Source organism: Lissotriton helveticus, chromosome 12, assembly GCF_964261635.1.
Source record: "Lissotriton helveticus chromosome 12, aLisHel1.1, whole genome shotgun sequence".
Taxonomy (NCBI): Eukaryota; Metazoa; Chordata; class Amphibia; order Caudata; family Salamandridae; genus Lissotriton; species Lissotriton helveticus.
In genome coordinates, this window is record NC_136073.1 from 871,952,785 (window position 1) to 871,967,360 (window position 14,576).

The 14,576-nt window shown below is 47.6% G+C and overlaps 1 protein-coding gene across 2 annotated transcripts in view; it reads left to right on the top strand.

Annotated features, from left to right (window-relative positions):
• The window catches only part of CPAMD8 (C3 and PZP like alpha-2-macroglobulin domain containing 8), a 1,183,022-nt gene that overhangs the window by 791,186 nt on the left and 377,260 nt on the right, over positions 1 to 14,576 (top strand). The gene's annotated exons all lie outside the window — the stretch shown is intronic.

A 14,576-nucleotide genomic window follows, 5' to 3' on the forward strand; every position in this document is an offset into this window, starting at 1 on the left:
GAAAGGGACCAGTCATGACCATAGAAACCTTTCCGCAGTACGGGAAGGACTATTAGGTTGATAAGGAATCTGTGGCTAGTTCATGTCTCTACCAGATAAGGCGTTACCGAAGGTAAGTAACTTGTTCATGTGATAGAGAGATCTAGCCACAGATTCCTTCCTTTCAATAGATACCCACGCAATACCATCGCCGGAGTGGGGACTGTGGAAAAGTTAGACTAGAAAATCCTTCAGGACCGTCCCTGGGAACGTGACTTTCTAGGCAGTAATGCTTGGTAGATGTGTGCAAGGATACCCACGTTGCCACCTGAGAGATGCAAGGACAGGGACTCCACATTGCAACACAGTGGTAAGTAGCTTTATCTCTGGTGGAATGTGCACTTTTTTTGTTACAAATTTTATTTTGCATTCTCAATTAAAAAAATACGACACTGTACAATTTGACTAGGAATAGTAAATAAAGCTAAAAAAAATAAAAAAACGACAGGACAGGTGGACTTGCCCTCAGACGATATAGAAATATCATTGCGAAATCACCCCACAACAATCACGCACTTGAAAAATATATTTAGACAGAACCTTCCTCAGGGTCAGAAGAGGACATAATATGAATGTTGGAGGTGCGTAGAACTTTAGACTTCGTCATGTAAAGCCCCCCTGCTCGTTGTTGGTGCTTAATGTGGGTGAAAAGGGGGCGCCATGTGGTGTCGAATTTAGACACCTGGTCCCGAATGATAGCGCAACATTTTTCAATGCCGTATATGGACCATACCTTGACTCACCACATATTTAAGGAGGAAGTGGCTGCTTCCACAGCTGTGCCACGCAGTCGCGCCGCTAGAAGCAAGTGAAAAAAGAGGCGTCCTTGGGGAGTCAATTTGGGGAAAACCCTATCAGCCGGTAGGTTTCCCAGAAGAATCGTTAACGGCTCAAGTGGAAGATGAATGTTGGTTATGGTCCGTAATATGTTTTGAATCTCAACCCAGAATATCTGGAATGTGCTTTTAAGTCTTCAGAGCGCTGCTTCTTTGCCAGGGGTAACACATCTTGATGCAGAGAACAACCCATCGTGAGATGGGCCTCTTCTGCACCGCCCGACCCTTCTTCGTTCCAGCGTACCCCACCAACAGTTGCTCATCCACCCGGAACTCTTTTGGGTGGTCAAGGTAGAACAACAACGCCCTTTTTGGGTCCAGAGGTTAAAGTTGCTCCTCTTCATTAGAGGGATGCAGAGGAGAAAAAGGAAGTGGGCAAGGTGACAGATTGTTCTACATGGAATGGTGTTACCACTTTCGGTAAGAAAGAGGCCCTAGTGCGAAGCACCAACTTGTTAGGTAATATCGTCAAAAAGGGAGGCTTGCGCGATAAAGCCTGCAGCTCACTCACCCTCCTGGCAGATGTAATTGCCACTAAGAAGGCTGTTTTTATTGTGAGCAGCCAGAGGGGGAAATTATGCAGGGGTTTGAAAAGAGTGCACTTTAGAAAAGTAGGAACTAAATTAAGGTCCCACTGAGGCATAATAAAAGGGGCAGGTGGGAATATATGTACAAGCCCTTTCAGGAATCTATATACAATGGATTTTAAAATAAGGAGGGTTGGTCTGGCAGACTCAGGAAGGCAGGAAAGGGTGGAAGATACCCTTTCAGGGTGCACATAGTAGAGCTCTGCTGGGCAAGGGTCAAAATAAAAAGCAACACATCAGAAAAGGAAGCAGAGAGAGGGGCAACATGCTTTTCTGTACAACATATTACAATTCTTTCATTGGCAGGCGTGGACCGTCATGGCTGTCAGAATAACATTACAAACTTCGTAAGGAAGGCTGAAAGCTTTCAACTGCCGCCACTCAATCTCCATGCAAGGAGGCATAGAGTTAACAGGTTTGAGTGGAGGACCCTCCCCTGCAGCTGAGACAGAAGATCCTCCCAAAGGGGCAGTCTGATCAAAGGATCAATGCTCATTTGCAGAAGCTCAGGATACCAGACTGTTCATGCCCAATCCAGAGCCACAAGGATGACTTGGGCACACTCATTCCTGATCTTCTTGAGAACTCTGGACAGGATTGGTATGGGCGTCTTGGATACTCCAGTGTGCAAAATTGCTGACATTGCACATTTTCAGCAGAGGCAAACAGATCTAACCAATCTTCTCCCCATTGCTGAAAAAGACCTTGCGCCACTTCCATGTGGAGACGCCATTTGTGATCCGCTATGCATCGACAGTTGAGTTAGTTCACCCTGGGGTTAGGGCACCTGCCAGGTGTTGAACCATCAGGGACATGCCCTGCTGTTCCAGCCATGTCAGGAGGCGCAAGGCCTCTTGACAAAGGGTCCACAACCCCACTCCACCCTGTTTGTTGCAGTACCACATGGCGGTGGTGTTGTCCGTGAACACCTGCACTAGCCTTCCTTTGATGGATGGTAGAAAGGCTTTTAATGCCAATCGGATCACTCGGAGTTCCAACATACTGATGTTGAGTCCTGTCTCTGCCGGAGACCAGAGTCCTCTGATCTCCATCTCTCCCAGATGGCTGCCCCATCCCAGGAGTGACGCATCTGTCACTACTGTGAGACCTGGTTGGGGAAGGGAGGGAGGCCTGCCTCTGACCCAATCGCGGTTCGTTAGCCACTGCTACAGGTCTCATGCAGTTTCCTCCAAGATCTGGACCATGTCAGAGAGAGTCCCCTGATGTTGTGCCCATGGGAACTTCATGTCCCACTGCAGGGCCGGCATTAGCCATCTGGCATGTGTAACAAACAGGAAGCAGAAGGCCAACAGCCTCAGAGTAATTCTCACCAAAATCCAGGCATGAGTTTGAAACATTGGTACCTTAGCAGGTATATGCTGGACTCGCTGCTCAGGAGGATAGTCGCCAAACTGGACTGTGGCCAGACCTGCTCAAAAGAAAGGGAGTGTCTTAGAGGGACTCAGGTGTGACTTCAGGACGTTGATAGTGAACCCTAGGGAATGCAGGAGATTTGCCGTAGTCTGGAGGTGATAGGCGGCAACCGGAGGCAAGACCGCGTTCAGCAGCCAGTCATTGAGATTGGCAAAGGCACAGTAAACTGAAAGTGCTCATGGCCTACCTTAAACCACAAGTAGCGTTGATGGGCAGGAAGAGGATATGAAAATAAACGTCCTGCAAGTCCAATGCCACCATCTAGTCTCCTGGCTCCTGGGCAGATAAGAACTGAGCTCATGTGAGCATCTTGAATTTCTCCTTTTTGAGGAAGTAGTTGAGGGCTCAAAGGTCTATGAAACGACAAAGGCCCTTGTCCTTTTTTTGGGACCAGAAAGTAGCGGGAATAGCAACCACGACCTGCTCCTGCCGCCAGAACCCTCTCCATGGCTACCTTGGACAAGATAGTCATGACTTCCTCCTGGCCTCATGTAGCAAAATGAAATTATCCTCCGTCAGCCGGTCATAGGAAGGAGCCATAGAGAGAGATGTGGTCTAGAAGGGGAGGGAGTAGCCCCTTTGGATGATCTGGAGTTCCCACCTGTTCGATGATCTGGAAAGACAAGACTAGGAAGGCTTGGAGGCTGAAGCTGGGGTGTGGTGGAGTGCTGGAGGGTTTGACCGGACCTCCGTCTACCCGACCTTTGCGGTCAGAACAAACCATGCCCTCGTCCGCGCACGGGCTGTGGAACTTGCCTGGCTCTGTGGCTGGTATAAGGTTGGCACGCTTCCATAGCCACGAAAGGAGCGAAAGGCAGACTGGGGACGGGGGAGGGGGGAGGGGTCAGCTGAGACTTGGCCGTAGCCCTGGAGTCCTTAAAGAGCTTCAGCGCTGTGTCTGCCTTGTCTACAAAGAGAAGAGTGCCATGAAAGGGCATGTCCATGAACGAGGCCTCGACATCCACTGAAAAGTCAAATGTTGGCAGCCAGGAGTGGCATCTAACAGCCACTGTTGTGGAAACTGCTCTGCCCAGTGAGTTGGTTGTGTAGAAACCACAGCGAACAAACAACTTTGCTGCATCTCCCCTGTCTGATACTGCTTGGGAGAGGATGTCCCAGGCCTCCAGCGGGACCTGTGGCAGCACTTGTGCAACCGTTTCCCACGGAGAGGGGGACTGACTGCCCAATAAGCATGTGGTGTTCACCAAATACATGCAAAGCTGACGGAAGAAAAACATTTCTTGCCCGAACTGTCCAGCCTCTTGGATTCCCTGTCCTGGGGAGCAGCAGGGAACCCCCCATGGGAACTGGAGGTTTTGACCACCAAGCTCTCTGGGGTGAGGTGGATAGTGAGGAGTTTGGGTCACCTGGGGCAGGGCAGTGGCGGCTGGAGATTGTCCTGTGCTGAGTTTAGATCTGGTTCCAAGAAGGACATCATGAGGGCTTCACTGAATGGGAAAAAGTGTTCCGAAGAGGAAGCTCCCTGCTGTAGCACCTCTGTCAAGATGCTAGTCTTTGACCGCCACTTTGGGCAGCTGAAGGGCATGGACCTCAGCTGCCTTTTGCACCACCATTGCATAAGATACACCCTCCTTTGTAGCCATGGTAGGAGGAGAAAGCATGCCAGTAACTGGGGAGGTATCCAGTCCACTGGCTTCACCCAATTCCTCATACTAGTCCATGTCTTGATCATACTGCGGGTATTCTAAAGGGCCCAGTGACCCCTCCCATTCTTCTTCCAAGCCTGTCCTGTCCGAAGAAGGCTCAGGCAACAACATAAGACCAACAGGCCCTGTTGGCTATGGAATATGACTGGTGCATCCAGTGGGTGCAAGCGCATCGTCATGAGGACCAGCATCGTGGAAGGTCACAGTGCCACGACCAGCGCCAATCCGGATCCATGTCCGGATCCAGGGAGGCATCATCGCTAGAGCAGAACCCGATGAAGCCCTCTCTGATCCCTCGATGCCAGAAGGTGCGCCAGAGCGGTCAGGCTGCTCATAAATTAGACAATCGGCCTCAAAAAACTATTTAATTTGAGCGGGGGTCGCTCCGGCTCCCGGAAAAGTGGGGAGGCGCTGATTCGACTCAGGTGCAGGTTCCAGAGAACGAGGCCTTGAATGCCAATGTTCCTCCGTCGTGTTGGATGACGGACGGAAAGAAGTCGAAGCACGCTTCGGCTTCTTGTATCTCTTACCTGAATGTCCTGACGATCTTGAGTGGGAGTAAGAGGACTTGGGCCTCCTAGAGGGTGCCGGGACCTTTCTCTCGACCATGACTTCCAAGGAGTCAGGCATGGCATCGCCTGTCGGGCCGCGAGCAGCTTTAGGGACCACTCCCTCAAAGCCATGGCCCGGAAGTCGGAGCAAGACTTGGAGTCATGGTCGCACTCCAGACACCATAGGCAAACCAAATGTGAGTACATCACCAACATGACGTGGTGACAGGCGATGCACTGTTTGAACCCTGAAGTCTTCCTAGAGAAAATGACTTCCTACACGCCAAAAAAAGGGTGACAAAAAGTAAAAAATGTAGTCAAAAAGTGACGGAGGGTAGCTCTCTTCACGGATCAGCACTTAACTGACTTGGAAAGGAAACAACTGCCGTCAGCATGAGAGTTGGCACCTATATAGGTGATGTGGATGTCACTTTTGGCGCAGACAACGCCGACAATGGCATGTGGTGCTGACCAATACCACCTACCGGCCCACAGGAGTATTGCGCAAACAAAAATCTACCAGATCCAGTCTAATGACTAGGAAATTCAAAGGTAAGGAATCTGCAGCTAGATGTCTCTATCAGATGGCCTTGATTTGCAAGAAAATGCTGCAGATTGGTTGGTTTTATGCAGTCAAGTGTAGTTTTTTCTGAGATTTTATTCCTTAGCAACCAATATACCTAGAGGTTGTAGCTTGGCTCCATATGGTCATTTCCCTAGACGGATGGAGGCTGCTGGCCCTGAGAAACACGCTGAGTAGATTAAACATATTGAGGTGTTGGGGGATGATAACACCCTCCAGATTTCTAGAGCGAATTTACAGTGCTTAATTAACCAAGCTGTGGGTGAGGCTGCTTATAACCCCAAGTTAAAGAAATAGCTTTTGGATCAGGATCAAGACCCTGAAACTTCTATAAGGGGGATATATGAGCATGGGAAGGCCATGTGTGATATGCTTGTAGATATTAGATAAGTACTTGGGTTTGCTCAAAAGGCAGTGGGGGGAGATGGGTTTTATGCCCAATACAGTGAGACTGTTACAGATGATCTTCCTTTCCATGATGTACTCAATGACATTTTATTGAAAGAATGGAAAAATGTTGACAAACATAACATTCTTTGTTTTCTCCATAAACTATGTCTTGTGCAAATTCTTGAGAAGCCGTTTCCCCAAGTACCAATGGTTAATTCTATTCTGTCTTCCATCATGTCTTCATCGTGCCTTTCCTCTGAGGGAGCTGCTTTGTTGCACCCCATTGACAGAAGAGTTGAATCTTCTCTTAAATGATCTTCTGCTGCTGCCCATTTTGATGTATAGGCAAGTTTGTATGCTCCTTACTTACGCCTCTCAGGTCCCGCTTTAAGCTTGTTCATAGCAAAAAATCTTTTGTTCAGAAAAAAATTCAGCAATAGTAGGAGGCAGGTCTCGAGGTAGGGGTGTCGAGTTCACCAAAAAAAAACTGGCCTTACGGGCAATCTGGAAAAGATTCAGAAGGTAAATGACTACGGCATTGGGTGCCAGACAACAGTTTTTTTCCCCAATGGCATGTTCAAGTGTACAATCATTGGGTCCTTTACATAATTAAATAGGGTCAATGGATTCCTTTCAAGGAGATTCCTCCAGTCCCAGCGTTCAAAACTACCCCCTTATCAAGAGACAAGGCATAGAGAGAATCTAAGTGGTCAGGTGTTGAAAAAGCGCTCATAAAGAAGGAGATAATTCTTGTCCAACGTCACCAAAGAGAAGGCTTTTATTTAACCCTTTTTCTAGTATTAAATCCCGACAGTTCATTATGTCCCATTCTGAACCTCAAGCCTTTGAACTGATGGGTCCGCCTGGGGAAGTTCAGGATGGTAACTCTTCAACAGATGATCCCTTTAATTTTCAAGGACACATTTTTGGCAACTCTAGATCTGGAGGATGCTTACTTTCATGTTCCAGTCCATCCCAAAAGAGAACACCCCTAAGGTGTTGTGTCAATCACAGACCATTCCATTTCCAAGTTCTACCCTTTGGGTTTTCAACATCACCCCAAACCTTTACCAATGTAATGTAAAAGGCATTTCTGAATTGCACTGTTATTCCAAGGAGAGTCCTGGTGCTCTGCACCTCCAATGAGATGTGACTGGGAGAAGACACATTAAGAAAACAAGTTACTTACCTGTAACTGTGGTTCTCCAGTATTGGAAGCTTTCATAGATTCACATGCCTGAATCATTCCCCGTCGTCGAGACGGGAGTCTCCGGTATATAAAAAAGCAATTCTTAGTAGTACAGAAAACTGAAAAGAGGCCTAGGCCCATTTCCCTTTTGCAACCCATAACCCTTGTTATGTAAAAGAGACCAAACTTTTCCCTGAACCAATCAGAGCTCCTCACCCTCTAGAACCGTCCTGAGAGAACCTTCTGCTCCTCAGATTTTCGTGCACTTGTGCATAAAAACACTCTTCGTGCTAAATCCAAGGTGAGCCTCTCAGGGGAGGAGGGTGGGTCACATGTGAATCTATGAAAGCTTCCAATACTGGAGAACCACAGTTACAGGTAAGTAACTTGTTTTCTTACTCCAGTATTGGAGCTTTCATAGATTCACATGCCTGAATCAGAATAGCGACCAGTAGCATAAAGCACATTTCTTTTTCATATAGTCACTTAATACAGCATCATTCTGTACATAGTTATTTTAGAATTCTGCATATCAATATTGCAATCACTGTAACTCAACATAACCATAGAAAAAATGTGCATTTGTAACAAAGACAAAAGGATGGAGGGATGCAAAGAGGGCTCACCGTTATTGGATAATGTTTCTCAGCACCGCTTCTCCCATCGCCGCATCTGTCTCTGCAGCTGCTTCCAAGCAGTGGGGCCTAGTGAAGGTGTGCGTAGAACTCCAGGTCGCTGCCCTGCAGATATCCTGGATCGGCACTCCTGCAAATAACGCAGTGGAGGTGGACACTGCTCTCGTTGAATGAGCACGAACTCGTGCGTTCAGAGGTTTCCCAGCAGCTTGGTGACAATATACTATAGCACTGGAAATCCATCTGGCAATCCCACATTTCGATCAAGGGAAGCCCTTCCTGGGTGCGCTGAAAGCGACAAAAAGCTGTGAAGACTTGCGAAAGTGTTTAGTCTCTTGCAAATAGAATTTGAGACATCGCTGGACGTCCTTTGAATGTAGAACTCTTTCCGCTGCTGTTGTTGGTTGTGGAAAGAAACGTTTTAAAACCTAATGGCTCATTCAAATGAAAGTCAGTTGGTACTTTTGGGATAAATTTCAGATTAGTTCTGAGAATCATCCTGTTCTCTTTAAATTGCAGAAAAGGGTCTTGAATTGTGAGAGCCTGCAATTCCCCCACTCTTCTGGCCGAAGTTAGAGCAATGAGAAGCACCACCTTCCACGATAGGAATTTGAGATCTGCCCTGTGTATAGGTTCGAAGGGTTGCTTCATTAATTGTGAAAGGACTATGTTCAAACGCCAAAGAGGTGGAGGAGGCTTTATTGGAGGAAAAACTCTGAATAATCCCTTCATGAATTGTTTAACAATTCTTGCTGACCATAAGGATGGTCCCGAAGCAGTCTTTCTGTAGCGTGATATTGCAGCTAAATGTACTTTTATAGATGTGTGAGCCAAACCCGACTTAGCTAAAAGCAAGAGCTATGGAATAATCTCATCAGGTGCTGAATTCAAAGGATGAACGTTACTTCTTTGACACCAGAGACAAAATCTCTTCCACTTCATTCTGTAGGTCTTGTTCGTACTATCCGCCCTGGCCTTGGAGAGGATATCTTTACATTCTTCTGAGATGTTTAGATGCTGAAATTCAAAGTGCTCAGGAGATAGGCCACTAAGCGCAAGGATCTCGGGTCCGGATGGAGCACTTGTCCCTGGGGCAAAGTCAGAAGCGATGGTATTGGTTGTAGGCGGATCGGATGGACCTCCGAAAGCAGCAGAAGCTCTGTGAACCAGTGTTGTCTGGGCCACCATGGGGCTATTAGGATTAGTCGACACGGTTCTTTCTTGATCTTCACAAGCACTCGCGGCAGCAGGGGAATTGGGAGAAAGGCGCAGGCAAAGACGCCTGCCCATGCCATCGAAAACGCATTCCCCCAAGATCCCCGTTGGGGAAGCCAGCTTGCGAAGAACCGGCATTTCCTGTTCTCCCCTCTTGCGAAGAGGTCTACTGTCGGTTCTCCCCATCTTTGAAAAATGTTGTTCAGGACTCCTTGGTCCAACTCCCACTCGTCGCAGGACGATTTGAGCCTGCTGAGAGTATCTGCCTTGATGTTTTGATCCCCTGGGAGATGTTCTGCTGTTATGGATATCCTGTGCCGTAGCGCCCATTCCCATATGTCCTGGGCTTCCTGAGAGAGGGAGAGTGATCTTGTTCCTCCCTGCTTGTTTAAGTAGTGCATTTCAGTTGTGTTGTCCATTCTTATCAACACAGATGATCCTCTTATGCTTGGCAGGAAAGCTAGCAATGCGAAGCGGACCGCTCTGAGTTCTAGTAAGTTTATGTGTAGTTGTTGTTCGTGCAACTTCCAGCGACCGCTGACTTGAAGGTCGTGAAGGAACGCTCCCCATTCTTCTAGGGACGCATCTGTTGTCACTATCAATGGGGCTGAAATTGTGAGGAATGAAAGACCCTGCGAGACATTTCGTTTTCGGGTCCACCGTGTTGCTGCTTGAACCATGACCGGCGTGACTTGGACAACATCCTCGAAGGATCCCTCCGCTTGACGTCTTTGCAGATCTAGTTGCTCATGGAACAGACGCATTCTTAAACTGCAGTGAGTTACAAGGGGAATGCAAGATGGCATTGCTCTTAGTAATGTCTTGTACTTGCGTACCGAAAGACACTTTCTTTTTGTAAAGTCTTGGAAGAGAGAAATCATTTCCAGCTGCTTTTCCTTGGAGGGGAACGCCTTGTTTCTCTCTGTATCCAGTATTGCCCCCCAAAAAGTTGTTTTTCGTTGGTTGAAGGGATGACTTTTCTTCGTGTAAAATCAGACCTAGCCTGGCAAACAACTCCACACCAGCCTCTGTTGATGCTCGGGCTAACGCTGCTGATGGTGCCTTGACTAGCCTGTCGTTGAAGTAGGGAAACACTTGGTGTTTCTGTCTTCTTAGAATCGCAGCCACTGGAGTCAGGAATTTTGTAAAAATTCTTGGGGCTGATTTCAGGCCGAAGGGCAATACCTTGAATTGGTAATGTTCTCCGGCTACCATGAACCGAAGGTACTGCCTGTGTGAAGGATGGATGGGGATATGAAAGTACGCATCCTGTAGGTCTAGTGTGGTCATATGGTCTCCTGGGTTCAACAGTAGAAGGATGTCTTGCAGAGAAACCATCCTGAAAGATTGCTTTTTGAGATAGGTGTTTAGGAATCTGAGGTCTAGAATCGGCCGCCATTAAAGGATGTTTTTCTTGACGAGAAAAAAGTGGGAGTAAAACCCCCTTCCCCTCTGGGAGTTCGGTACCGGTTCTATTGCTCCCTTTCGGAGCATTGCACAAATCTCCTCTCGCATTTGATGTAAATGCTTGACCTTCTGATGTATCGGCGGTGCACGAGGGGGTTTCTGTAGAAATTCTAGAGTGTGGCCGAATTGAATAATGTTGAGGACCCATTGGTCCGTAGGAGAAGTGTGGCTCACTGGTTAGAGGAGGCAGACCTGGAAGCAGAGGTCAGCCCGGGACCAGGGTTCAATTCCCGGCTCGGCGGGGTCTAGAGTCCTAAAATGTCCATGGACTCGACAATTCTCGCTCCGGTGCCTCCTCGATTCACGGGTTCACACTCTGCGACTCTGGGCAATAGCTTGCTTAATCTCCACAACGGCCCCTCGCGGCGGGATGCCTGGCTTTCACCTTGCGGATACCCTGCCGGGGTTATCTCACAGGGGAATACCAGGACGGGTTCCCTAAGCAAGCGCTTAGAAACCGCTCGGTGATTTGCGCTATATAAATTCCTGTACATTTACATTTACATCTGTTGCCAAGTTTGAAAATAATGAGCAATCTTTCCACCCAGGGGAACATGTGATCTCAGAGGGATCGGTGTAGCCGGAATTAGAAGGTTGTCATTGTCATCAGGTGTTGTCTTTCCCCTGACGACCTCCTTTACCTCTTGGGAATCGATTTTGTGTAGCCTCCTGACTGGCGCTGTGTATACTGCAGACGATAGGGCTGGGATGAGGTGAAGTTAGAGGAATATTGACCCTGTTGGTATCCTCCCTTGTAAGATGATTGACCTCTACCTCTAGAGCCTTGAAAAGGAACTTTCCAGTATTGTAGAGTTCCTAATGACTTAGCCGTATCCGTATCTTTTTTGATACTCTGTAGTGCATCATCTATATGCTTGCCAAATAGATCTTCACCGTTGAAAGGAAGGTCCAAGATTTTATTCTGGACTTTTGGTCTAAATGCCGTTGCCCTCAACAATCCTTGCCTGCGTAGTATCGCAGCTCCTCTCAGAGATCTGAATGCCGTGGTCTCTATGTCCATAGCGCAATCTATGACTTCGGCCAAAGTCCTCTCCCCTTCTTTCAGAATTTTTCTGGCTTCTTGTCTCTCCGTCTCTGGTATATGGTCTAAGTAAGGCGAAAGGTCGCACCACATTTGCCTATCGTACTTCCCTAGAATGGCCAGGGCATTCACAGCTTTCACTAACTAGGCAGACATGGAGGAAAATCTTTTCCCTGCATTGTCCAGCCTTCTACCCTCCCTGTCCGGAGGTGCCGTAATAGGAGCTGACGGATTTCTTGATTTTTGCTGAGCTGCTTGGGTAATAACTGAGTCCGGCTTCGGATGACCTAAAAGACAAGCTGGAGCATCTGAAGGCGCCTTATATTTTTTGTCCAACCTGGCGAGCACGGGAGTCATTGGAGCTTGTGCTTCCATGTCCTTCAGGCCTTCCTCCCAGAGATGACTTACAATCGGTAAGGATCGAACTGTCCTACGATAGGGATCCTTGAAGTCATACAAGAAACATTCCGCCTTATCCTCTGCCATGGTAAGTGCGAATTTTTTAGTGGCTCTCTCCATTAAATTATGAAACCCACCTATGTCCTCCGGTGGAGAATCAACAGGCTTCTGAGACGGAGAAGAAGGTGACGGAATGAGATAATCGTCCCACTCTCTGCTATGGTCCGTGATCTCTCCTTCTTCCTCCTCATCTGTGGTCCTTGGGTCTTGACCAGATCTCGTTGGCGGAGATCTTGGGAGGGGTTCCGGTACGATGTCCCGCCTATGCACTGGTGTACTTGGTACAGGTATTTCCCTTGAGGCTTGAGGTACAAGATATCTCCTCCTATAATCCTCTAGCATAAAATGCAGATCTTTTAACAAGGAAGATTGTACACTCGTCATCTCTTCCTGCTGCTCCTGGCGGTATTTTTGCTGAGGACGCTCTTGAACTTCATATTCATCTGAATCTTTCTCTTGGTACTTCACCTGCAACTGAGACGGGCTACTAGCATAACCAAAAAGGCCGCCATCATCTTCGTCCCCTTCCAAATCCTCTTCCTCCAGAAGGTGAGATCGTACCAGAGGCGACACCTTACCTGGAGAGGTAAGTTCTGGCGTAATTGTCCTTTTCCAGGCCCAAAAACTCTTTTCTGGGGTTTTTTCCCTTGTCGACGAGCCCGTCGATGAGATCGCCGTCGAAACCGTCGACCATATCATCGTCGTCGACCCAGTTACCGTCGTCGTTGCCGTCATCTCTGCCGTCGTTGACGATCCCGACGACGATAAAGCTCTTGAAACAGCTTTTACCTCAGGTTTCTTCGACGACGACGTTATTTTCCTCTTCGACGACGCAGATTTCTCCACTTTCTCCTCAGAAGGTGTGGAGGATGGTTTCTTGACAGAAATCTTGACCTTGGGGGGAGATTTTGAGGGCTCTGAACTAGTTTTCTTGGTATGTTTAACCCCCGAAGCATGACCCTTCTTCTCCTTCTCTTTGCCTGAAGGAGATTTCGAGGGACTGCGCCCTGAAGACTCTGGGGTGGTCTTTTTCAGGGCCTTTTCAGGTCTTTCCCCTGAGGTATGAGCCTGAGGAGATCTGCTCCTTTTCTGAGATCTCCTGGAAGAAGAGGACTCTCCTCACTGTCACTGTCTCCTTTCTAGGTTTCACCTTTTGAAGCCAGAGTAGAAGCCTTCCTTCACGTTCCCTCAAAGTTTTATTAGAAAAGGTACGACATACCTTGCAATCCTTTGCCTGATGGTCTGGATAAAGGCAGTAGATGCAGTCCTTATGAGGGTCGTCTGTATAGAGCCTTTTCTTAGAGCAGGTGGCACAAGCTCTAAATAATCCTTTTTTTTTCTTGTCAGCCATGGTAGAAGAATAAGTAATAGTCAGAAGTATTCCAAATATTTAAATCTGGAAAAGGAAAAACACTCAGGTCCAATATCAATTGAATATACTGAAGAGTTTGAGCAGAGCTCAAAGGAGACTCCCTAGCACAACGTGCGGTAGAAAATCTGAGGAGCAGATGGTTCTCTCAGGAGGATTCTAGAGGGTGAGGAGCTCTGATTGGTTCAGGGAAAAGTTTGGTCTCTTTTACATAACAAGGGTTATGGGTTGCAAAAGGGAAATGGGCCTAGGCCTCTTTTCAGTTTGCTATACTACTAAGCATTGCTTTTTTATGTACCGGAGACTCCCGTCTCGACGACGGGGAATGATTCAGGCATGTGAATCTATGAAAGCTCCAAAACTGGAGTTATCTTGCTTAAAAAGCCATGTTTTCAATTTCTACCAGAACTGGGGGGGGGGGGGGGGGGTAGATGAAATGCACCTTAACTCCAAAGGGAGTTTATTCCAAAGTAAATGTCACAAAAATTAAAAGGACCTGCCCCCAGTTCTGGACCACTGAATACTGGGGATTTTGTTTGCTGACTTACACCTCTAGTGGCTTCCTTACAACGTAAGGACTTCTCCATTTTTCTGTACCTAGATGACTGGCTATTTTCGGCTGCCTCTTTTTGTAAGGTGCAGGAAGCTGTGGGGGCAACAACAGTCCTTCTTCAGCAGCTGAGCTCCAAGATAAACATTCCGAAGTCCCAACTGGTGCCAGCACAGATCAGGTGTTTCATCAGAGCACTGTCCGACACACATTCCCCCAGGACAGTATCCAATCTCTCAAGATGACTCTTCGCAAGCTACTGCTAAAGTATTTGGCAACCACAAGATTATAGATGACGGTCCAGGGTCCATCTTCTTTCTTTCCTTCTGGGTCCTGCCAGAGAAGCCCTGAGAAATCTCACACTCCTCTGGGACATGGGAAGATGGAATGCAGAGGATACACACCTCATGGGAATCCGATTTGGCCTTCTTCCTGGAGCACTCCGGGCATTTGTCAAATAATGCAGGCATATTTGACATCAAAAGGGAGCAAAAACCAAGAAGAACAGCACTAAAGTACTTTAGAAGCACTCAAAACGAAATTAATAGTGAAAAATCACCAAT